Source organism: Rattus norvegicus, chromosome 1 (genome assembly GCF_036323735.1).
Source record: "Rattus norvegicus strain BN/NHsdMcwi chromosome 1, GRCr8, whole genome shotgun sequence".
NCBI classification, from domain to species: Eukaryota; Metazoa; Chordata; class Mammalia; order Rodentia; family Muridae; genus Rattus; species Rattus norvegicus.
In genome coordinates this window covers 233,129,862-233,153,360 of record NC_086019.1, presented here as the reverse complement: position 1 = coordinate 233,153,360, position 23,499 = coordinate 233,129,862, and the positions used below count along the sequence as shown (strand labels likewise).

General features: G+C 41.3%; 1 long non-coding RNA gene across 1 annotated transcript; it reads left to right on the top strand.

Moving 5' to 3' along the window:
* Positions 1-3,177: 3,177 nt before the first annotated feature.
* LOC103691315 (uncharacterized) lies at positions 3,178-14,388 on the top strand. The gene is made up of 3 exons (XR_590624.4): positions 3,178-3,342; positions 12,730-12,791; positions 13,574-14,388. It is a non-coding gene; the product is annotated as an uncharacterized LOC103691315 (long non-coding RNA).
* Positions 14,389-23,499: the final 9,111 nt, after the last annotated feature.

Sequence of the window (23,499 nt, the reverse complement as noted above, 5' to 3'; positions counted from 1 at the left end):
TTAAAATATTGTTACAATTTATAAATGAACAATGTTAATGTAACTGTATGAGGGAGAATCATACTGATAGGATAATAACCACGTTGAAAACCAGCGTGAATCTGTCTTCCCTAGTAACTCTAAGATTTCTTTACTGTTTCAACTGCATACAAGCTTCCTTTCTTACTGCTCTCTGGTTTACTAAACTCTGTTTCCTGTGTATAGCATAACCTAACAGGTGATCACATGTCTGTCATTTGACATGCACTCTTCTATGACTTTTCTCCTATTGTTATAAACCAAATCACCACACTTTGTGTGGCTTCCAGCAATGTGTTGCTGTTTGCTTTCATTTCTCAAGGTGAAAGTTTTGGGTATGGCGTGAGTTCTGAGCCCAGCTGCATGTGAACTGCCGGGGCTGGGCTCTAGGCAGCCTTCTCTGGAGCCAAGAGTCCCAGCTCATCCAACAGACAGAAGAATCTAGCTTCTTAGGGTCATAGGACTGAGGTCCCTTTCTTCTTCGATATCAGCTGAAATTCACTTTCAATCCTCACTACGTTTCCCCTTTAAGGATAATTGACTATGTGGCCTTTTCTTTGAAATCAGCAGGAAAATAGCTACTGTTCTTACTCATTCCTTTTAAGGTCTTCTCTAACGACACCAATCTGGCTATGGGGGGAAATGCTTACTCTTGAGTAACTGAAAGTCAACTAAATGGGAACCATAATTATATCTACAAAACCCATTTGTGGGGTGAGGGAAATGGCTCAGTTAACAAAGCATCAGCCCCCTAAGCACAAGGACATAAACCCAGAACCTCAACATCCATGTAAAAATCCAGCATTGCGTGATATGTCTGTGGCCCTAGTGCTAGGGGTGTGGCAGACTCCTCGAGTTTACTGCCCAACCCATTTAACTAGGCTCAGGGAGAGATCCTGTTTTAAGGAGTCAGTGGGATCACTGGGTGTCAACTCTGGCCTTCCATGCACATACATATATGTACACACACATAAGCATGTACTGTGTATGCTGTACACAGCTAGAAAGACACACAGAATCTATCTTGCTATAAAACAAGTAATAGCCATAGTGGTAGGGATGGGGATATCCCTCCACATTCTCTACTTCCCTTTCAGGCCTGGGGAGCAAGGATCATGACAGGTCGAGCATCAGGGTTGAAATTCTGAAGACCATATAAGGATTCTGCCCAGGTCATGTGTAACTGAAGAGAGATTTTACTCTAATTGATACAAACTTCTTCTACTGTTTCCCTGTCCAGGATGCTGGCATTAAACATCCATTTCCGATTTACTGTTGTCACTTTTGACAGTATGGGAATAGAAAGAACACTTAAAAGATCCAAGGGATATATGGAGTGGGTCTTGGGAGTTGATGAGCCTGTTCTGTCGCTATCGGTGGTGCTGCTGAATTGCTGGCATGGGCGTCCTGAACATGTGTGCAATGAATCCAGCTGAGAGGACAATAAAGATAAGTAAGAGAGAGTAGCAAGGAAAACCAGAATCCGATATAAAAACTAGGCCAGTGGTGGAGTAATGGGCGACATACAGGACAGGTTTGGTGGAGAATTGGTGACTCCACTTAGCTAGAAAACCTTACCAAGAAAACATTGCGCTAATCAGAAATATTCCACCTTCAAGGAGCTACATCTGGATGGATCATGGTACTGTGTAGGTAATGTCAGCACAGCCACACACATACCTGACTGGCTGTTGTATGGTAGGGGTACAGCGCCAGCCCTGCAGCTCGGAGGAGGTGGCAAGCAGAGGTAATAGGAAAGGAATGAGCTATCTAAGCCTTTTACTAAACAAAACAAAAAAGGCAAGGCACGAGAGGGTGTGCCAAGGTCAAAGGGCTGAGTGAAGGGAGGTTTGAATGAGGAGTTAGTGTAGGAATTCAGCTAATCAGAACAAAAGTCTGGGCACAGTCACTTTCAAAAAAAAAGGAGAAAAGGCTGGGTTATATTACAGTAACAACAAAAATACACAAATCTTCCACAAGAACCCTTAATTCTTTCTCATCTGTTTTTGGAGTCATAGTCATCTGTTATGATTTGCATAGGAAATGGGCCCTCCCCCCCAGGGCTATAGTTTCTTCCCCAGATGGTGGCATTATTTGGTGAAGATGTGGAACTTTGAGAGCGTGGGGCCCCACATGGATGTATGTCTGGTGCTAGGGGCTAGTGTTCTGAGTTTTGTTCGTTAGGTCTTTGTGTTCCTGAAAACGGAGGTTAACACTTGGGAATGCCAGGCAAGCCATGATCTAACATTCCATCCCCATGGGACAGTCCTCCGAAGACCATACCTATTGGCTTCCTCTCATGCTCTCTGCTTCCCGGTCTGTCTTGCCACACACCCGGACTGACACTGGCAGAGCTGTCCATCAGGTTCTCCACAACACGGGGAACTGAGATGCTCAGAAACCCTCGAGCTGTTTTGTTCACGTAGTGTGGACAGAGTAAAACGAACAACTACCACACTGCCTTCCTAAAGCAACCACCCCCCCATGCAGCCAGTCAGCAATTAGGTTGTCAGAGGCTCCTTTTGGTTTCTGCTTACCCATTTTAAGTAAATGTCCTCCTCATGACTGACACACAACTGTCTAAGTAGTGAGAATGCTTTCTTGCCACATTGTTATCTCAAGTAAGTCTTACGGCCATCTGTGAAATGTAAATCTTAGTGCCCTTAGTTAAGGTGGGCAATTGAAGTAGAAACTCAAGGGCTCTTTGGAAAGTCAGTTGCGTTGGATGATATTTTGCTGGGGTGAACACATGAAGGGGTGTTTTCCTGAAGTGGACACAGGTGACTGGCTAAGGCAGACTTGTGAAGCAACATCTCACTGAGGCACACACAGGAGAGAGAGACAGAGAGAATGTTCTGCTAAACCAAGCATGTGAAAGGACGTGTGATGAGGGATTCTTTGCTAACAACACACATGTATTGGTCTGCCTTACATCAAGTAGTTGAGCTACATGTGTCTGGACTCCATAGAGAGAGACGCACCATAGAGAGGTATGCTGCAGTTTCTTGCCGCTTGCGCAGACTCTGGCTGATTGACAGAGTGATGTCAGCTAAGACAGACACGCGTGCTGAGGCAAAGCATGTGCTGAGGTCAGACCCGTGGAGGACTCATGATATTTAGAGTTATAAATAGGTCTAGACAGACAGTGACAAAGGCTGAGCTAAGCTTGCTTGTAGAGCTAGCTGTGCAATGTTTTTTTTTACTCTCTCTTATTCCCTGATCTTCGCTTTGCTGAGAAAGGCGCAATAGAGAACTTCTCCTTGTCCTCCTCCAGGTTCCTCCTGCTGACGCAAGCCGAGGCTGAGGCCTGGCTGTCTCTGCAAGGTAATACCACCACTGCTGACTCGTGTTTTCTATCCCAACTCTGGTGAACTGGACTGCTGGTATAGCTATGAAGTGTTTGCAAGTGGATCAAGTGCCACTGCTGACCTGTGAACTGAACTCAATTTCCAGACGACACAGATGGGAGTCCTTCCAAAGAAACATTTCCAAACAGGTCCACTTCTCCTGTATCCTTTCTTTTCCACTATCTCTGGTGGCTAATGGGCTAAAAGGGAAGGTTAAAGCATTTAAGAATCATTATTAAAAGTAGACTTTGAAAAAGAGTGCTGTTACAACAAAAAGACCCAAACAGGGCTTTATTATAAGGATTGAGTAAGTGCGCTGTATGTGTTCTGTGTATATTAGGCACTGGTTAAGAGGTGGTCATCACTACTGAAGCACAGAACTTGGAATCAAGCAGTTATTCCAGGGTGACATTATGAGTGGAGGTGATGGGTAGCTGTGGTCAGTTTTAGACCAATCTTCATTCTTTCTGGTGCTCTTCGACTATCCATGAATTTCATAGCTCTGCTGTTTGTTTTCCCGATGGAGTTGTCTTCCTTATATCTCTTAGCTCTCATTCAAGATGACAACTTTGCAAGTCTCTGCCTCCTCCCATAGGGTAGGATTACTGCTCCTTTCCTCTGTTAGTGGCTGAAAATAAAAACAGCTACTATTTATACCACTTCTCAAGTCCCTATAGCACTGCACCAGGGACATGACCCAGATTGTTTTGCAAATAGACATTGGCTCTCCTCTGTGACAAGCACTGTCCTACTTGGTAGAGATATAGTAGACAAAGTGACATACCTGTCCCTGCGGAAGTGGCATTCCAAAGTAATTTGCATTATGATAAACAGGACATGTATATAGTTAGTTAGACTGCTCGTCAATGGCTTCATACTGGAAACCATTATTCCTGGACATTAGATTCATCTAATTCCAGGGTGCTCTCTACTTCCTGTTGGGTGACATTTCCTGTGGGTTCTAAAAATCCTTCGGGGGAAAAACTCACTAGGAAAACAAAGCACATGCATCTTTGCAAAGTGATTATGTTCCTCTCTGAAGTCTTTCGGATGAAACTGTGAGCTTTTCAGGGGCGGGACCAATGTTCAATGTGGAACTCAGTAACATTGATGAGTATCTGTGACTAAAGCCCTCAAGATGGTTTGGAGTTTAGAAACCAAGCCAGCAAGTTAGTTTGGAATCCAGCATAGACAGAGGATGAGTTAGGGAGGCATTGGCAAGGGAGGTGAGCTACAGGAAGCCTAGAGAATGAGGTTGTCACCTGGCAGACTCTCTTCTGCCAAATCGTGAAGCAATCAAACGAATCCATGACTTTATTTTTCTATCTCATTTTTCTGCTCTCATTTTATAGCCCCCTCTTCCCTGCCAGGCTGAGCTATTCAAATGGAAAATATTAATAGGAACAAAGGGACCCAGAAGGGAAGAAAAGAAAATATGTATTGATAAAGTTCAAGAAGCCTTGGGTCTGTTGAAGGAAGGAGAAAGAAGGCTTCCTGAGACACTCGAGTCAGAGCACATGAGAAGCCTTTTCTTCAGTCTGTAGGCATGGCTTGGAGGAGGAAAATAAACACAGACAACATAAAAAACAAGGAGGCATGATATATGTGTGTGTGTGTGTATATGTGTGTGTGTGTGTCCTTGCATGTGCACACATGTGGACACATATGCATAAAGAGAACTAATATCCTCTTTGCCCTCCTGTTGGTTGCTATCCTTAGCAGTGGTCACCGTCTCTGTTGCTATTGGTGGATAACCTACACACTCCACTCTGTAGTGCAATTTGTAATGATGATGCTTCATCCAGCTCATCCCCTCTTTGATTGATGTGCACAAGATGCTTTGCCAGGCTTCCTGGAGAAGAGGATTAGTGAAGAGTCACAAGGATGGCAAGGCAGGTTTTCAATAGGCCCATCCAGACATAATTCTTCCAGGCTGCAACTGAAGTGCTCTATATACTCCAGAGAAGGGAGGCCAAGTAGTAAAATCAGAAGTGATTAGGCTTTCACTGTACATCACTTCCAGACTTACAGGTATATCTGCATGTACGGATGGGGTATGTTATCTGTTTATACTGCACTGGCAGCATCCCACAGTGATTGGCCAGAATTGACTGTGCGATTTTTTCCTCCAGCTTTACAATGAGGGACATCACGGGAGTGGGGGGAGGCGGGCGTAGGTAAAGTAGCCTCAGTGGGAATTTTCACACCATGGAAATATTAGCCATCAGGTTTTTTGTTTGTTTTGGTTTTATAGAGACAACCATTTAATGTTTATCAGCAGACTATTATATCCATACACATATATGTGTAGATTTGCAAACACATACACATTTAACATGCATACACACACATGCACACACACAAACACACACAAATGCCTTTTTTATAAACATGTATACTGTTTCTTTTTCTTTAGACAGGGTCTTACTTTGTTACATTGTTTTTTACTTAAAAATATCTTTGTATGATATAAAACTTTAAACACAGATTTTCCAAATTTTTCAATAACCACTAAGGAAATCTCTGAATACCAACCAACCATTACAAGTAAGTTGTATGTTCAAAGTGAATACATAATCATACGAAATCCTGTACCTCTGAAAACAGATGAAAAGATAAACTCACTATGGGCAGGAGAAAGGATCAGTGGGTTAAGAACACTTGCTTTGAAAGCCTAATCAACTCTCCACCATCCACACAAAAGCTAGGCATTCCTGGAACCCAGTGCAGACCCTGGCCAGTCAGCCTGGTCAAATGACAGGCTTTAGTTTCAGTAAGAAACCATCTCAGAAGATAAATTACAAGTCCATAAAGGAGGCCTCTGGTATAGTTTTCTGGCCTTTGAATGGATACATCACAAACACACACACACACACACACACACACACACACACACACACAGAAAGAGAGAGAGAGAGAGAGAGAGAGAGAGAGAGAGAGAGAGAAACAAGATAGCGGTGAATAAAATAAATACTCAATAGTGTTTCTATCTTCTTCCTTTTGCTTTCTAGAAGGCATGGTCCTGTGCATGTCAGCAATGCACCCTACCACTGAGCTACACCCCCAGCTCACAATGCTTCACAATTTTACAAGTAGTCAATAGACCCCAGGCCTCTACTTGCTTAGATGTCTGTATGTAGAAAGTAAGAGGCACATGACCTGGTTGGCACTGAGCTGCCACTGGGCACCTAAATGTCAGAGCGGTTTTGATGCGTTTCTTTAATTACTTGTCAACACAAGTAGTTAGCCCAAGCTTCAGTGACTCCTCACAATGGGAGAAAGCTCTCTGCTAAGACCAGAATGGGAGGAGAGAACTCAGCTCAAACTCGAAGCTTAAGACCTGCCAGACGTAATCCCTTCTCTTCAGTGACAGAGCTAATGAGTGCATTTCAAGATTTTTTACACTTCACCTCTGATATTTTAAACACCTCCGATAATAATAGAAATACATTTATATAGTGCTTTATGGGGGTTGGCTCATTTAATCCTCCCATCCGTGTGAGAAAGAATTATTAGCCATGCTTTACAGCTGTGGAAACACACGCTTGAGGAGATCAAATGACTGGCCTGAAATCACACAGCTGGTGACTGTGATGGTCTAACTTTACCCCAGTGCTTAACCAATGGCGGATAGGCTGAAACCAGGGCCTGCCTTTCACACCAAGGGATTCACTAATGCTAAAGTGAATCAAACCCAGGGAGAAGCTGCCTCCAACCCATGCCTAGATAGTCTTAGGTGCCCTGGTTTTACAGCCACATACAACATACCCCAAATCAGACCTACTAATCAAATGCCAGAACCATGCGATTCAAAAACTCTTTACACTAAGATATAAAGTAGTATAAATAACTTAAAAGTTGGCCTATCTACAATTTCATTTTATAGATAATAAAGCATTCAAATTAGGAGAATGAAACCCAGGGGTGAGTTCTTATACATCAGGCAGTTGGAAAAAGTATGTCTGGGCAAGCAGCAGGCTGGAGCATGCTCCAGAGCTGGCCAGCTGTCCTTCTCACATGGCTTGTGTCTTAGCTTCTAATATCAACATCTAAATATATTGAAAAAAAATGTGTGTTCCAAAGGCCAGCCACATCTGCTTGGCTTTTTTCTATTATGTTTATATAATCAGCAAATGTGTGATCACGATCCTGACAGAGGAGATAATACTTGGGAATTTACTTTGTTGAATAGTGTCAAAGACACCTCAAGAGTTCAGCTCCAGCTACTTGGCGCGTTGTTCTGACCCTCCCTTCCTGCAGATCACAGCACTTTGAAAGACACAGATTAGGAGTTGGATGGAGACACCTTTCCTCATCCTTGCCCACTCCGTCCTGTTAAGATGAAATGCAAACTCGTCCATTAGTAATGGAGTGGATTGAGGTTGTCATGCGGATCAGTATAATATGGTTTCACACCTTGTACATTTTGAGCTACTAAGTGGGAACTCCCAAGAAGCAACTCGGCGGAAGGGGAATGCAGGTGCTTTGATGCCATGCCAAAGACTACATTTTTATAAAATAGGGTTTGCATGGCAAATCCAGGAAGCAGACTCTCTTGCCATCATAAAGAAATATCTAATATGTAGCACAACAAAAGCAATGCATACTTGAGCCAGATTTAGCTCGTGTTCTCCGGTGGCATCTTGAATCACAAACGTAGTCAAGCATACAGCCTATTCTGAAAGGATCTAAAGAGTTTGCTAACCACAGACAGATTGTTTTTCCAGCTTTCTCTGTGGCTGAAGTTTTAGAAGCTTGGACTACACAACTACAGTGCAAGTTTCTTCTCTTCTGCAATAATTCTCCTGAAATCCTCTCAAAATTCGTTGACGTAGGTCTAGGTGGGATCTCCTTAAGGATAAAGAAAAACATCCCCAGCTCCAAAAAAAAGAACCCCCCCAAAAAAAGGATAAAGAAAAACACCACTGATTTTAAATACTTACCTCCAAATACAAATCGAAATATATGTAGAGGTGTGAGTGAGAAGGTTGGAAGCAATAAAACCCAGAGGGAGGAGACACTGAAATTGACTAAGTCAATGAGTCTAAAAATCAGCCATTCAGACTTGGCTATTGGACTCTCATGGGTAGCCTGGGCTGGAGTACTATTTGAAAGTGCAGTATTTGTGGCAAATCAGATGCTGGTTTCTCACGTTTTAAATCTGAAAGAAGAGCTATACTGGCCTTTCAACAACATTTTCCACCTTCATTCAAAAAACAGTACAAAACCCTCTACCTGATGAGCTCCGAGTCATCTGTGCTGCGTGCAGAACGGGAGTCTGTTCTATTCAAAGTCAGTTAAGAAAAATGTGTGAACAGCTAGACTATAATTAAGAGTAAAATGATTAATGTGTACTTCTGGCAAATTGCTTTTCAATAAATATTCCACAAGCATATAATGAAGAAAACAAATTTCTTCAGCAGATACCACTAGGGCAACTGGGCAACAAAAGAAAATTGAGCAAGAAGTTTATTTCACAAAATATGTAAAATTAATTTAATTAAATAAGCAAACTTATTATAAATCTTGATTTTAAAAGACATAGAAATGAATCTTCACAGCCTTGTATGTGGCAATAATTTCTTAGACATAATAAGAAACACACCAAGAAAAATAGTAAATTTGACTTCATTAAAATTTTAAACTTTTGTGTATGGAAGGAAGTCATTAAGCAAATGCAAAGACAACACTTCAGATAAAGTGAATACTATCCCAAATATCTATGAAAAATCTCATAATTTAATACTAAAATATAAGCCAGTTAGAAACTGGGCAAAGTTTTAAACAGGTATCTTTTCCAGACAAAGTAGACAAGTAGCCACCAAAAACATTCTCCGAAGGTGTTCAAACTCATCAATCATTTGGAAAATAAAAATTACAAAAACACGGTAAGATGCTATTTCATATCTATTAGGACGAAAAAAATGAAATGAAAATTAAAATGAAAAAATATCAGGCATTGGTTAGAATATGAACACTTTTAAGCCTCAACTTTTTATTTGTAGGAGCTAAAGATTAAATCAGTGCATCCATTGTAGAAAACAATCTTACTATTTCATAAAAAATATAAAATATGTCCACTGATGCCACAGTGACTCACGTGTTCTGGGGGTAACCAATTACTCCCTGATTGGATTTAAAGCCCTTTCTACAAAAGGTAACTCATGGCCGCACACTCTCTTTCTCTCTCTCTCTCTCTCTCTCTCTCTCTCTCTCTCTCTCTCTCTCTCTCTCTCTCTCTCACACACACACACACACACACACATACACACACACACACACACACACACACACACAAACTCAACACTACTATTATTTAGGTCTTAGGCGCTGGGAGAGAGCCTAATTCTATTATACTACTAAAATTCTGTTATCCTACTAAATGGACATCGTAATAAGCTGATCACTAAGTTCTTATTTTATACCAATAGATCAATACATTCTTCAACCTTGAGCAGAGAAGCTCCTTTTTTGCAATACACAGTGATTGAAATAGAAAGCCTATTACTGGTCAATGTGCAGAAGAAAAGAGGATTCTCTTTATCACCCTCCTCCCAAGGCTTAGGGGACATCATAGAAAAGTGGGTAAAAAAACTGTCAGAGCCAGAAATAGTTGACTATCTTCAGTCAAACAGTATTTGCTGGACATGACAGGGCTGTTGCCATATCATCTAACAGCAGCTTAAATGGACAACAGCAGAATAAATGGACAACACCCACCAGAGATCAAGGCAGACAAAAATCCCCAAACAGATGTGGGGTTCATGAAACCTCATCCCTAGTTGAGGAGATATTGACAACTAATGGATACTGGTGGCAGGCAGCTTGTGGAGAATTAGTTTCTTTAAGGTATATAGACCCTGAGAAGCTACCCATGTTCCAATAAATGGCCGATGCCCATGTGCATACCTAGCTACACTAAGTAGACTTGGTTTGATTTTTAAATGAGCACATAAAATGAGAGCAGTGCCACCAAATGGCTTTTAGAAGTATTCCCACACTAGCCAGCAAAACTTTGCCTTTGAAAGGTTTGACCTATTTGAAGGTTCTGGAGTCATGTCTGATTTAATAATTCAGGAAAGAATTACGGGCAAAAGCTACTATTGCAAATGAGGCTTCAGACTGTATTCAATGAGGTTTGAGTGGAGAAGATGTAAGCCCCTCATGCTTTGATAATGTTCCTCTGAAATGAGTTTAGTGGACCCTCCTCATAACGAGACACCCTCTCCCTAATGAGCTCTGTCCCAGACCCCATAAGGATCTCCAGAAATAAGGCTCAGGGTTAACCTGAGGTGGCCTTCAGACTGTATGTTTTATCGTTCTCCTTACTCTTTGTAAAATATTTTTAAAATCATTTGTATATGTGTATATCTATGTGAGGGTATTGCACATGAGTATGGGTGCCTACGGGGCCCAGATGAGGATATCAGATAAACTGGGGTTGGAATTACAGGCAGTGGTGAACCACTTAGCAAGGGCTCTAGGAGCTCATGCCCTTTCCAAGAGCACTACATACTGTTACCCACTAAACCATCTCCCCACCCCCTTGTTCTCTATTCTTTTTTCTTTCTTTTAATATTTTGAGATTATAATATAATTGCACGAGTTTTCCCATTCCCTTTCTTCCCGGAAACCCTCCCATATATCCCCCTTTGCTCTCTTTCAAATTCATGGCTTCTTCATTATTAACGCAGGTACAAGGTGTGTGTGTGTGTGTGTGTGTGTGTGTGTGTGTGTGTGTGTGTGTGTGTGTGTGTGGTGTTTTAAATAAATGAGTACAACCTGCTTAGTCTGTATAATATTGCTTGCATATATGTTTTCAGAGATGATCATTTGGTATTGGGTAATCAATTGGCATCCTCTTCCCTGGTGACATTCTTGCTTTAATTCAGGTTATTTCATACTCAGCATTCCTTAGTTGTCTATAGTTCTTTATTTGTTTGCTTGTTTGCTTATTAACGCAGGTACGAGGTGTGTGTGTGTGTGTGTGTGTGTGTGCGTGCGTGTGTTTGGGGTGTATGTGTGTGTTTGGTGTGTATGTGTGTGTTTGGGGTGTATGTGTGTGTTTGGTGTGTATGTGTTTGGTGTGTGTGTGTTTGGTGTATGTGTGTGTGTATGTTTGGTGTGTGTGTGTATGTTTGGTGTGTATGTGTTTGGTGTGTGTGTGTGTTTGGTGTATGTGTGTGTGTATGTTTGGTGTGTGTGTGTATGTTTTGTGTGTGTGTGTTTGGGGTGTATGTGTGTGTTTGGTGTGTGTGTGTTTGGTGTGTGTGTATGTGTGTGTTTGGTATATGTGTGTGTGTTTGTTTGGTGTGTGTGTATGTTTGGTGTGTATGTGTGTGTGTTTGGGGTGTATGTGTGTGTTTGGTGTGTGTGTGTGTTTGGTGTGTGTGTATGTGTGTGTTTGGTATATGTGTGTGTATGTTTGGTGTGTGTGTGTATGTTTGGTGTGTGTGTGTGTGTTTGGGGTGTATGTGTGTGTTCGGTGTGTGTGTGTATGTTTGGTGTGTGTGTGTATGTTTGGTGTGTGTGTTTGGTGTGTGTGTGTTTGGTGTGTGTGTGTTTGGTGTGTGTGTGTTTGGTGTGTGTGTGTGTGTGTGTGTGTGTGTGTGTGTGTGTGTGTGTTAGATCTGGGCTCTCCCCCACCTAAGTCCGCATGTCTATTGCTGTTCTTGGTCAGCTCACACTTAAGCAGTCATGTCAGGTTATATGTGTAGCTTCTGATATTACTAGGATACACAACGGATGCTAAGCCCCTTCCCAGGAGATTCCAGAGGCAAGCTAAAAATTTCCCACAACAGCAAAACAGATCTGAAGTCATCCATGCTCAGTTTCACATTAGCAGTGCCTTAACTACTGGGCACTGTCAGCTTGACATTCTAAAGGGCCACCACTCCTCACAATAGAATCCTGGATGTTGAGATCCAAGGGCCTGGCAACTCTGGATCTCAGTGTAAAGTATGTCCACAAAAAGCTATTCACCTGGAAGCTGATATCTAGGTTTGGGCAGTTCTGGATCCGAAAAGATAACTTCAATCTGACGGGAAGAAACAACAGAAGCTTAAGATAGTCTGAGGGTTTAGTAGTTCAGGTAATGAAAGTGGGAGCTGTTGGGGCTACAAAGGACCACACATCTCAGCATGGTCAGGCCTCTTTGTCATTTTCCACCTTAGCCTGGAGAATATGCCAAGGGGATTTCAAGCAAACCCTCAAATTCCAGCCTTGATGAGAGTGGCAATATTCATTTTTAATTATGTTTGCAAAAGGCTGGGTGTGAAATAGAAGAGGGACGGAAAGGTGAAGTGAAGGGGTGATGCCATTTAGAGTGGAGGGATTTTTGCATAATAGAATTTTCTCTTTGTAGGGCACTGTGGAGAATGACATTTCAAAAGAGCACAGCTTCAGCAGAAGAGTCCATCAGACAAGGTAGGCTTAGACCTGAGAAGATGACAAACAAAACTAATAACCAAAGAGCAAAGCCAAGCAGTTCCTGCAGTGGCCCTGCCTGTGTTGTCTTCAAGTCCTACAGGCAGAGCTGGAGTCCCAGTCCAATGGTCAAAATCAGATTAGCAGATAAATATTAGGAGAGAGAGAGAGAGAGAGAGAGAGAGAGAGAGAGAGAGAGAGAGAGAGAGAGTTCAGACATGTGTGTACATGGTCACATGTGCTTACCTTAATTCAGGTTTAGTTCATACAGAAAGGTGAATGGAGATGCTTTCATTAGAAAGGCTAATGTGAGTCAGAGTTCAGTGTAGCTGCCATCTTCCTTCCACTTCTATCCTGGGCTTCTTTGAAATTCTGAAGGCATGTGGAATAGATTTTACCAAACCATTCTAGAGCCAAATTCCAAATTTTCCCTTTGAGAAAATAGGCACAGGAAGACTGGAAGCATGTGTGGGCCTCTTGGCTATTTTACACCAGAATAAGGTGTCAGGCTATCAGGCCTTTACTTCCATGGCATTTATTTCCTGTCCTGGTTTAAAGCCCTTGGCATAACCAAATAGATAAAATAAATGCTGACGATGCAAACCAGTGATTTGGATTTTTTGACTATATTACAACGCCCAGTTACATGTTCTAGAGAGACATGGTGAAGACTATAATACAGCTCCAATAGAAATTGCATTATGGCAAGAGAGATGCAGATATTTGGAGACATAACTGCAGAAATATGAGGAACAGTCACCATAACTTTTTCTCTTACACAGGTTCACATAATACCAAGTCTTATCTGTTCGGAAGACAATGGAAGACCCTGGGGAAATGCTTCCGGAGAAAGGAAATGCTCATACATTTGTTCTCAGTTTGGGGACTGCCACTCACTGTTTGCTCTGTAACCTTATGAGCATTAATTATGTTTTCAGAACATGCCATATATCCCCCCTGCTACTTATGAACATTTTTGCCTACTATTGTTAGAAGTTTACAAATTCCAATGTACATGAACTATAAATACTCTGAATATAAAACTGACCAACTCTTAAGAACACATAACAATTTTAAATTGCTTCTCATGGGGAACTATCTTCTTGCCCATGATTTTAGTTGGTTAATCAGTAAACTCTGTGCAAACAGGTGCCACCCTGCTTTCCTAAAATGATGTAATACATTAGCCATCCCATGCATGGCGTTTACCAATGAAAATGTTCCTCTAAACCCATGTTAGGTCTGTTTACGTGAACACACCAGAAACAACAGCTGGAATAGCCAAAGGCCAACACATCCATTTGGCCTGGAAACCTGCCCATATGTTCCACTACTGACCACAGAAGCCTCATGCCATCTGCCTTTCAAAGGGCAGCTCTGTCTGCTATGTTCAGGACAGTGCCAAGCCTCCACAGTCACTTAGTGAAAGCAGGATGTTTATGCTGTAGGCTCTGACTGCTTCTGTCATTGTCCTATTCCTTTGTCAACATAACCAATCCTTGTCTTCTAGAAGCATTACTTCCCCACAAAAGCCATTTCCTCTTTCTACCTTTCCTATCAGTTCTAAGTCAAATTTCATAAATAAAACTATTTTTTCAACAATAAACAGAGGGTTGACTTCTTTTCATTTTTAAGACAATCTACATACAAGAAATTAAAAATCTTTAATATATACTATCCAACGAGGTTGGACACTTACATACATTTGCATACATGACAACAAGGTAATAAATATACCAATTATCTCTACAAGGTCCCTTATATCTCTTTGAGTGTGTGTTAATATTGCCAACACGAAATCTCCTGCCTGACCTAAATTTGAATGCCTGATACAGTGTTGTGGCTTCTTGGCATTGTGCTGTACAGCAGATCTCCAGAACTAATTTATTTTGTATAACTGAAATTTTAAACCAGATGAGTGTCCCTCCATTTCTCCCTTCTTGGTAATCATTCTTCAGTTCTTTGCTTTCTTGACTTTGACTATTTCTGTTTCTCAGACAAGTAAGATCATTTGGTGTTGCCCTTCTATGCCTGCTTACTTCTCTAGCCATAATAACCCCGAGGCTCACCTATGTTATTGCTAATGATGGGATATATTCTTCTCTTCAGAGTTGAGTAATGCTCTATTATACATTTTCTTTATCTACATATACATTGTTTGCTTTTCTACTGCTGTGACAAAACACTGTGACCAAGGCAACTTACAAAAGAAAGTATTTCATTAGGCTTATATTTCCAGAGGTTTATAATCCATGGTGGTAAGGCAAAGGCCATGGTGACAGAAACAGCTGGGAGCTCATATCCAACAAGGAGACAGAGTGCACTTGAGAAACCTAAGTCTTTTGAGACTTCAAAGCCTACCCTTAGTGACACACCTGGTCCAACAAGGCCACACCTCCTAATGCTTCCCAAGGACAGGGACCATGCACTATTCCTTCTCATTGTATCTACCATGAGGAACTTGGTTCCCTAAACATTAGCACTGGGAGTGCTCTGCTCAACTCGATCCTGTGTCCTCATAAATCCTATCCTCATATCTTGTTTTAAATCTCTACAACCATGAAAAGAGAATGATTCCCATAATTAAGTAAGTTCTAGAAGCTTGGAGTTAAATCCATGCCTTTTAAATTGGACTCTTGTTCATAGTGTGAACTATAACATTGCTCCAGGAATCTCTAGAAGGGATGTAGCCTGCTTGAAGCCCATTTGAGTCACACAACCCCCTTGCCAAGTCTTTCATAGAACTGGTCATGAAAGGAACACAGTAACAAAATTCTACGCAAACAAAGACAGGCACCGTGATAATGCTCTAATGATAGTTCTGGACCCTTGCAGAAGGAAGCATGACATACAATGGTGACTGATTAACTGCAGCATGTATAGTAGCCTTAGAGACATGCCAATCAGCCCCTCCTCAGGGAAGGACATAGTGCTTAGCTGCAGAAAGCAAACAGCATCCATCTACCAGAATCTTCAGTTTGTCTCAGCTAAGAGAGCCAACTTGTCTGAAGACACACCTCTCCCTTGCAGGCTCTGCCTGACGTCTAGGAATGGGAAGAATCTAAAGATCCAGCAATTTGGCTTTGTCACACACTCCTGAGCAAAAGCCTATGTTCCAGATTACACTGATTTCTCACTCTTCATCTCTACTTTCACTGTCGCCTGTCAGGTGCTGAATTATGACCAATAGCATGTGGTCTGAGAAAATAAAGACAAGACAGGCCTTTAGAGGTGACCATTCACCTCATATGTAGCAACTGAGAATCCATCCATAAATGGTTAATGGAAGACAAACAGCTCCTGGTGCACACAGGCTGTCATAACTGTTAAAATTTTATAGAAGGTGAGCTGAGATGGAGACACAGTCCAAGGGAAGCATTAGTACATGTGGTATCTCAGGCATTTGAGACAGAGAGATAAAAGGTACATGATTAATAGAATTTCTAACTTTGTAAAGCACCATTGGAGTGTTGTAGAAAGATAGCAAAAATCTAAGAGCAAGCATAGATTTTTAAAGTATAAAGAGGTCATTTTGACTACAGAGTACTACTTAAGAAAATGAAGTGTTGAGTCCAATCAGACAAGGCTGGAGTTAATGTGACTAAATGTACAACTAGAGCATGCCGGTTAGTTAAACCAAGGCCTTATTGGAACAAACTACAGACTTCAAACATGAAGCAGGAAAATTGGTGAATATTTCAGTACTCTAGGTATCAAATATAACAAAGAACCATGACTCTGTTATCTTACAGACAAGAGTCTAACATGGCTGTCTTCGGAGAGGCTCCACTGACCAGCTAATGCAGACAGATGCAAACACCCACTGCCAAATAGTGGATGGAATGTGGGAACTTTTATGGAAGAATAGGAAAAAGAATTGCAGCACCTAAGAGGATAGGAACGTCACAGGAAGACCAACAGAATCAACTAACTGGAACCCTTGGGGCTCTCAAAGTCTGAACCACCAACCAAAGAACATATGGGCCAGCCCAGGCCTCCCCGCACATATGTAGCAGATGTGTAGCTTGGTCCATGTGTGGGTCCAGAATAACTGGAGTGTGTGGGTTATCCCAAAAGCTGTCTTCTGTATATAGGAAGTGTTCTTCTAGCTGGCCTGCATAGTCTGGCCTCAGTGGGAGAAGAACCGCCTCTCAGAGGCATGAAGTGCCAGGGTGGGGAAATACGCATGGGGCCCACTCCCTCAGAGGAGAAGGCGAGGGGGCCTAATGGAGATATTGTGGGAGGGGCTAACCAGGAGGGGGGCAGTGAGTAGGATGTAAAGTGAACAGGTAAAAAATTTTTAAAAAATTATTTTTTTCAAAAGGAGCCACATAGAATTTGCAAAAAATTCTATGGTGATCACAGCAGAGTGACTCAGAGTTCTGGACTGTGGTTGTACAGCAACATAGAAACATATGTCTTCTGAAAACACTACCCTGCCATGCTTCTCAGCCTGGAAGGAACAGAACTGCCCATGATATGTTGGGACTTTATCAAATACACAAATATATAAAGTCAATTAAGCCCAGCACATAAGAGATCATAAGATAGAAGCAACATATTTAGAATGAAGGAGAACATGGAAATAGCTCGGATGCTAATGTGCCCATCGTACACAATCGTGCCTTTCCCAGCGAACATTTATGTCTCTGTGATTTCTCTCTTATGCCTAGCCAAAGGAAGAAGGAAAACACCAGTTTTGAAAGTCAGATGAATTATGTGGTGTGTGTGTGTGTGTGTGTGTGTGTGTGTGTGTGTGTGTGTGTGACTGTGTGTGTGTTTGTGTGTGCGTGTGCACATGTACATCTGTCTGTCTGTCTGTCTGTCTGTGTTACCTTAAGTAGTAATAGTGGGAGAGATACTTTCCAATGGGGAGAACTTCAGGCAGTGTACCTGACCATTCACTTCTCCTTTTAGAAAGAGAAGAGACCCAAGTTTAAAACATAGATGAATTCATATATACCACTAAATTGATTATAGACATGATCAGGGATACAGAATGAAAAATACTAGAAAATTAGTAACAGAGGTTAGGATTCAGTCATATGGATGGACTTCAGGAATAGACATAAGCATAGCGTGTTTTCTTTGTGTTTATTAATATACACCAGATGAAGTTTTGTAGCCAATCTCTGTCATCGGCCACCACAGTGCTGTCACAATGGGACATGAGCTAATGGGATGCAGTGGCATAGATGGAAGATACTCAGGAACGCACAACCTATGCGTCAAATCTCTCAACTCTTCCTGCAGTAGAATCTCAAAGCTTTGGGAGACAGAAGCCGTCACCGAGACCCTATTAAGTCATTTTTAAATGATCCAAGCTAGATACTTAGTGGAAAGTTGCATACATTAGATCCTTCATCCAAAAGGGGAAAGGGTTCTTTCTCATTGAAACAGACATCTATTCCTCCTATGTCATGTGTGAGTTCGTCTTTCATGTCCGTTGGACACAATCCAACATTTCAGGAAATAAGAGTTTACCTATTGTCATGGGTTCTTGCAAACAGTCAAGACGTGAAGTTCAGAAGAGGACTTGTGATCATGAGACTCAGTAGAAATATTATATACCATAATATGCTTAAAGATTAGTCTTATAAGAGCATCAGATTGGCCACTTAAAAGCATACATAAAATGCAAACCCCAGAACTGTCATTAAAAGCAAAGCAGCATGTCTCCCAAAGGAACAAGATACATGTGTAGGAACCAAGGTTGGGAGACAATGGCAGCCCCATTTCCTATGACAATCTACCACCCACTGAGGATCTTTGTGCTTTCCTTCCTTCAACTCTTGACTTGACATGATGAGAGATTCTGGTTTCCAAATAGAGTATGTGTGCATTCACTGGGCACAGTGAGGATAAGACCACACCATCAGCTATAGCCAACACAACTCTTTACGCTCACACCCAGTGATTGGATAGTAAGGAACAGAATCACCGTCCTGGGTAAGTAGCTGACTCTGATTTTCTAGAAGCAATAGAGAGCATGAAAGAGAACAAAGGGAATCCACCTGATCCACTGACAATTCTCATGCCCAACTTGACCGCAAACAGACAAATACAACAGCCCTAGTCTGTGAGAGGCAGAGTAAATCACGTACTTTGCTCTTTTGAGCATGCTATTTGGGTCATATTAATGTAGAGCCCTTTGGACACCGGAGAAAGCACTTGTGTGAGCTTGATGACCTGGGTCAACTTCACAGTACGCATGAAAAATTAGGAAGAGAGAACAGATGACTTGACTCAACATTACCTCTAACCACATGCATGCCTTGGCATGTGGATGCCCCCACCACTCCCCATAGTAACAATAATACATTTTAAAAAAAATATGTGTAACTCAATAATTGATAATGGAGGTAAGAACCATGTGGCCTGAAGGGTAAAAGAGAGAGATGAGGACCAGTTTGAACCAACTGTAGCAGCTTTACCAGTTCTACCATTGACCTCTCTTTTTAAATTAACATTTACGATGCCAGATCTCTAATTTTCATTCAAGAATCCTCACAAAGCTGCTTCTTGATTAGATAAAGAGTGTATATATATATATGGCATGATGGTAAATAGGGTTACATGGACTAGCACTTTAAGGATGTACTTACTCTCTGGAGACATTAGCAAAAGGCCTAACGCACTCAGATTTTTCATAATAGGCTTCAGCAATGTATGGCTGTGATCATTCCCTCAGGTATAGCCAACGTTCAGTGTCTGATCTCAGAAATAGGAGAAAGGCAGACCCATCCTACCTCAATATAAAATTATCTAATGGGGCAACAGCCACTCCATAGCTCACCACTGGATAGGCTAAAGCATCCTCAGGACTACCTCCAGGGAATTTCTTTCTCTTTATATACGTCTCAAGTATTATTATGCCAGATCTCAGAGTCTGCTTCCAGAGAATCAAATCTGTAGAATCAAGGAAACAGTAATAGCCAGTGATCTGATATCCCTACTAATCTGAGATAATAATATTTTGAGACAGGATCTCATTATATAGAGTCCTGGCTGGCTTAGAACTCTCAATGTAGGCCAGGCTGGCCTTGAACTCAGACATTCATCTGCCTCTGCCTCACTAGTGCTTAGATTAAAGGCATGTGTTACCACCACTCCTGACTACTGGCTTATAATTTTGCTAAATATTTTATATTCATTAGCTGTCACACTTTGGTCTAATAATTTACCTATGGGATTAGTAAAAACACCATCCTTTCTTGATAGATAAAGGGACTTCAGGGAGAAATAATTTATATATAAGCCCACAATTTGAGGAATCCAGAGTCCATGAACTTGATCTATATACATTAAACAATTAAAATAACTTTCTAAGCATGGTGGTGCATGCTTATAACCACAGTAGTTGGAAGACTAGGGAATAATTATGAATTTAGGTCAAGCCTGGGTTACACACCAAGACCCTGTCTGAAAGAACAAGCAAAAAATTAAAATAAAATAATTTATCTTGAAGAACTTTGTAAGCTGTGACACATTACCAGAGATCAATCAACTTTAAGTATCAGGATCCCTGAGAGAAGGGGATAGGAGAATGCCACAGAACAATTTAGAGATCAAAATTCGCTCAAACTGAGCATTTTTAGGACAGACTGAGAAACTAGTTCAAGTATCCTGACAAGACATAACAATCACAGGCAATAGTTCAGGAAATCTGTAACTAGTGATGCTGGGGTGTTCTTCCCACTATGCATGAACAAAGGGAAAGGAAGAAATCTTGGGAACCATCTAGAACACATGTGAATTGGGTAACAAGCAAAGAAATGGAGACTCAAGACTGTTAAGCAAGACCTCTCAGTGTTGTCAGAATCGAGATGTGAGTCTACTGAGCCCATCATAGAAGGGTTGGTATCTCGTCACACTAGTTTCTCACAGAGCAGCCCTACAGCCCGGATTGGCTCAGGCTTTCTCATGTGTTCTTCTTCACCTGCCACCAGCAGAAGAGCCATCTTTCGTGTACCTACTTTAATACTTCATTTTCTAGACACTTCTGACCCACCAGGAAGAAAGAGAAGAAGAGGTACAAAAATAAAAGATTTCCTGCTCTGGGTTTGTAGGCAAGTTGTTAAGATGAAAGATTAGAGGGTTCTCTGATCTTTTATGAAAATTTTAGAGGGATAGAGAATTGGTTCTACCAGAAAAGAGGGTGACACAGAGAGTGTCTTTTATATGCCTACGGTAATCTAGGCCTTGTGCTATGAATCCCCATGATGCCAGGTGATCTGCCATGTGGATTTGGCTACCCAGCATTCATTGTTCCTCTATGAAGAAAAAGAAACTAGACTCTCCTGTGGGAAATTTGTCTCTCTTCATTCTTAACCATGAATTTAAAACATAATGGCCCCATTCCCATTTCCAGGGTCATACCCTGATTGCTTCACCCACACAAAGCTGTATATCTGCTCCCTTTATTAATGTTTTTATAATTACCATACGATGCCACCATGTGACTTAAATAACATAGAGAATATTTTAATTATTCTAAAGATTAGAAATACATAATAAAAGTGTTGGCAGTATTTCCCAATGCCCATCTTCTTGGTTGACTTCTGCCCTCTGCCTGTGTTTGTCCTAAATTCTATTTCTTATAAGGACATGGCTTACACTAAATTAGGATCCACCCATATGACCTCATTTTTGTTGAATTACCTCCTTAATTCCCCATTTCTAAATACCCATGGAAAGCTAGGACTTCAATATGAGAATCTGAGAGAGCACATGATCCAGTCCATACTATGACCTCTGGGCACAGCAATTGGTTCAGAGATAAGAACATAATCCAGTCAGTATATAAAACTCTAAGAGATAGACATTCAGAATTATGGAAGAGAATAAGTTCCACTCTCCATCCGCCCAGGTAATACTAAGATAGGGGGCTTGGAGTTCTAACAGTCACTTTTATCCCACAAAGAAAGCCAATTCAATGTATCACATAAAGGAAGGCAGACCAGAAGATTCAGGGAGGCTCAACTCAAGTACATGACTTGAACTTCCGGACCACCACTTCAACTTAAAAGATGTTTAAGCCAGAAAATCTTTCTCCTATTTTAACAGTTTAGTTTTGACTTTTGCCATTTGCAACATCAAAATACCTAATCTATCTCTGCTCTTTGAGTCACATGGCTGAGTGCTAGCACTCCTGCCCATCCACAGTGGACTCTAACATTCTTGTATTATCTGCTGTAACAAATGGTACACAACTAGCAGCTAAATAACTAGTGTCTTGTTTAAAGGATGCTCAAGTTGGCAAGTCAATCAAGCTAGGACCTAAACTCTAATACAGTGTCAGACACTAGATATGGATGTCTCTAGTGTCAGAGTGAAGTTATTGTTTATATTGCTGTGACCGATCATTTCACCATGACAAAATACCTCCCCAAAGCAACTTAAGGGGGACAAGGATTTACTTTATCTCGCCATTTATGAGTACTATCCATCACAGCAGGGAAGATGTGGCAGTAAGAGTGAGAGGCAGCCGGTCACGTAACTTCCAGGCAGACTCAGATAAATGAGTGAGTGGACCCAGATGCTTTCTCCATTTCATTCCATCCAGAAGCCCAGACCCTCTTATGGTGTTACCTGCTTTCAGGGTGGATCTTCCCATCACAGCTAAATCTTTCTGGAAATGCCTTCACAGTCACACCCGGAAGTTTGTGACTTGGATGATTATAAACCCTGTCAGTGTAGTGAAATCAGTCACTACAGTTGTCCTTCCAGCCCCATACACTTACTACAAGCTCCTACCAAATTCAGGCACTGTGAGACTATTGTTGTTGTTGTTTTTTAACAATGTATAATTTAATTTATTGATACTTTCCTTAAAAGATCTGTAATTATGTGTACGATATGGCACTATGGTGCACCAATTTCAATTGTTTTAAAGATTTGATTATGGGAAAACTAAACCCCTACAATCTTGATGCCTTTGCATAGTTTCAACTTGCTTGTTGCAAATAAAACACACTGTTTTCCTTGTGACTATGAGTGTCAAGCAGCATTCATCTTTACAAAGCACTCACTTTTGCTGTTTTAGAGTTTGTAGTGGGTTGAACGCAGCATGTCCTCAGAAGACTTACTTGCTCTCCAGCTGATAGCACTGTTTGGGGACGTCGTGGAACCGTCAAGGGGGAAGTGAAGCCTCTTTGGAGGCCTCATAGCATAGCTCTATTTCCCCTGTTTGCTTTCTGCTTCCTGAGTGTGAGTGCAGGGTAACCAACCAACCACATGTCTGTCTGTCTGATGCCATATCTTAGCCACCAGGATGTATTAGATCCTCTGGGAGTATAAGACAAAACAAATCTTTTCTCCATTAGACTTTCTTTTATCAGGTTGTATTATTACAACAACAGAAAAGTAGCTAAGAGTATTATCTAACAAGCTAAGCTAATTAACTCTTTCATTTTATATATGGTACCAAATGGCCATCTTACTAAAAAATAATCCACAGATTTAATGCAATTCCCATCAAGATCCCACATCAATTCTTTACAGACCTGGAACAAGCAGTTCACAACCTCATATGGAAAGACAAAACAACCCAGGATAGCTAAAACAACCCTGTGCAATAACAGAACTTCTGGAGGCCATCTATCACCATCTATTTGAAACCCCAAAGGTAAGTGTGGATTTCAGAAGTATCATCCATCAAGGTTGAACCTTCTCAAGGCATCAGAAACCTGAAACTTCCCAGAGACAG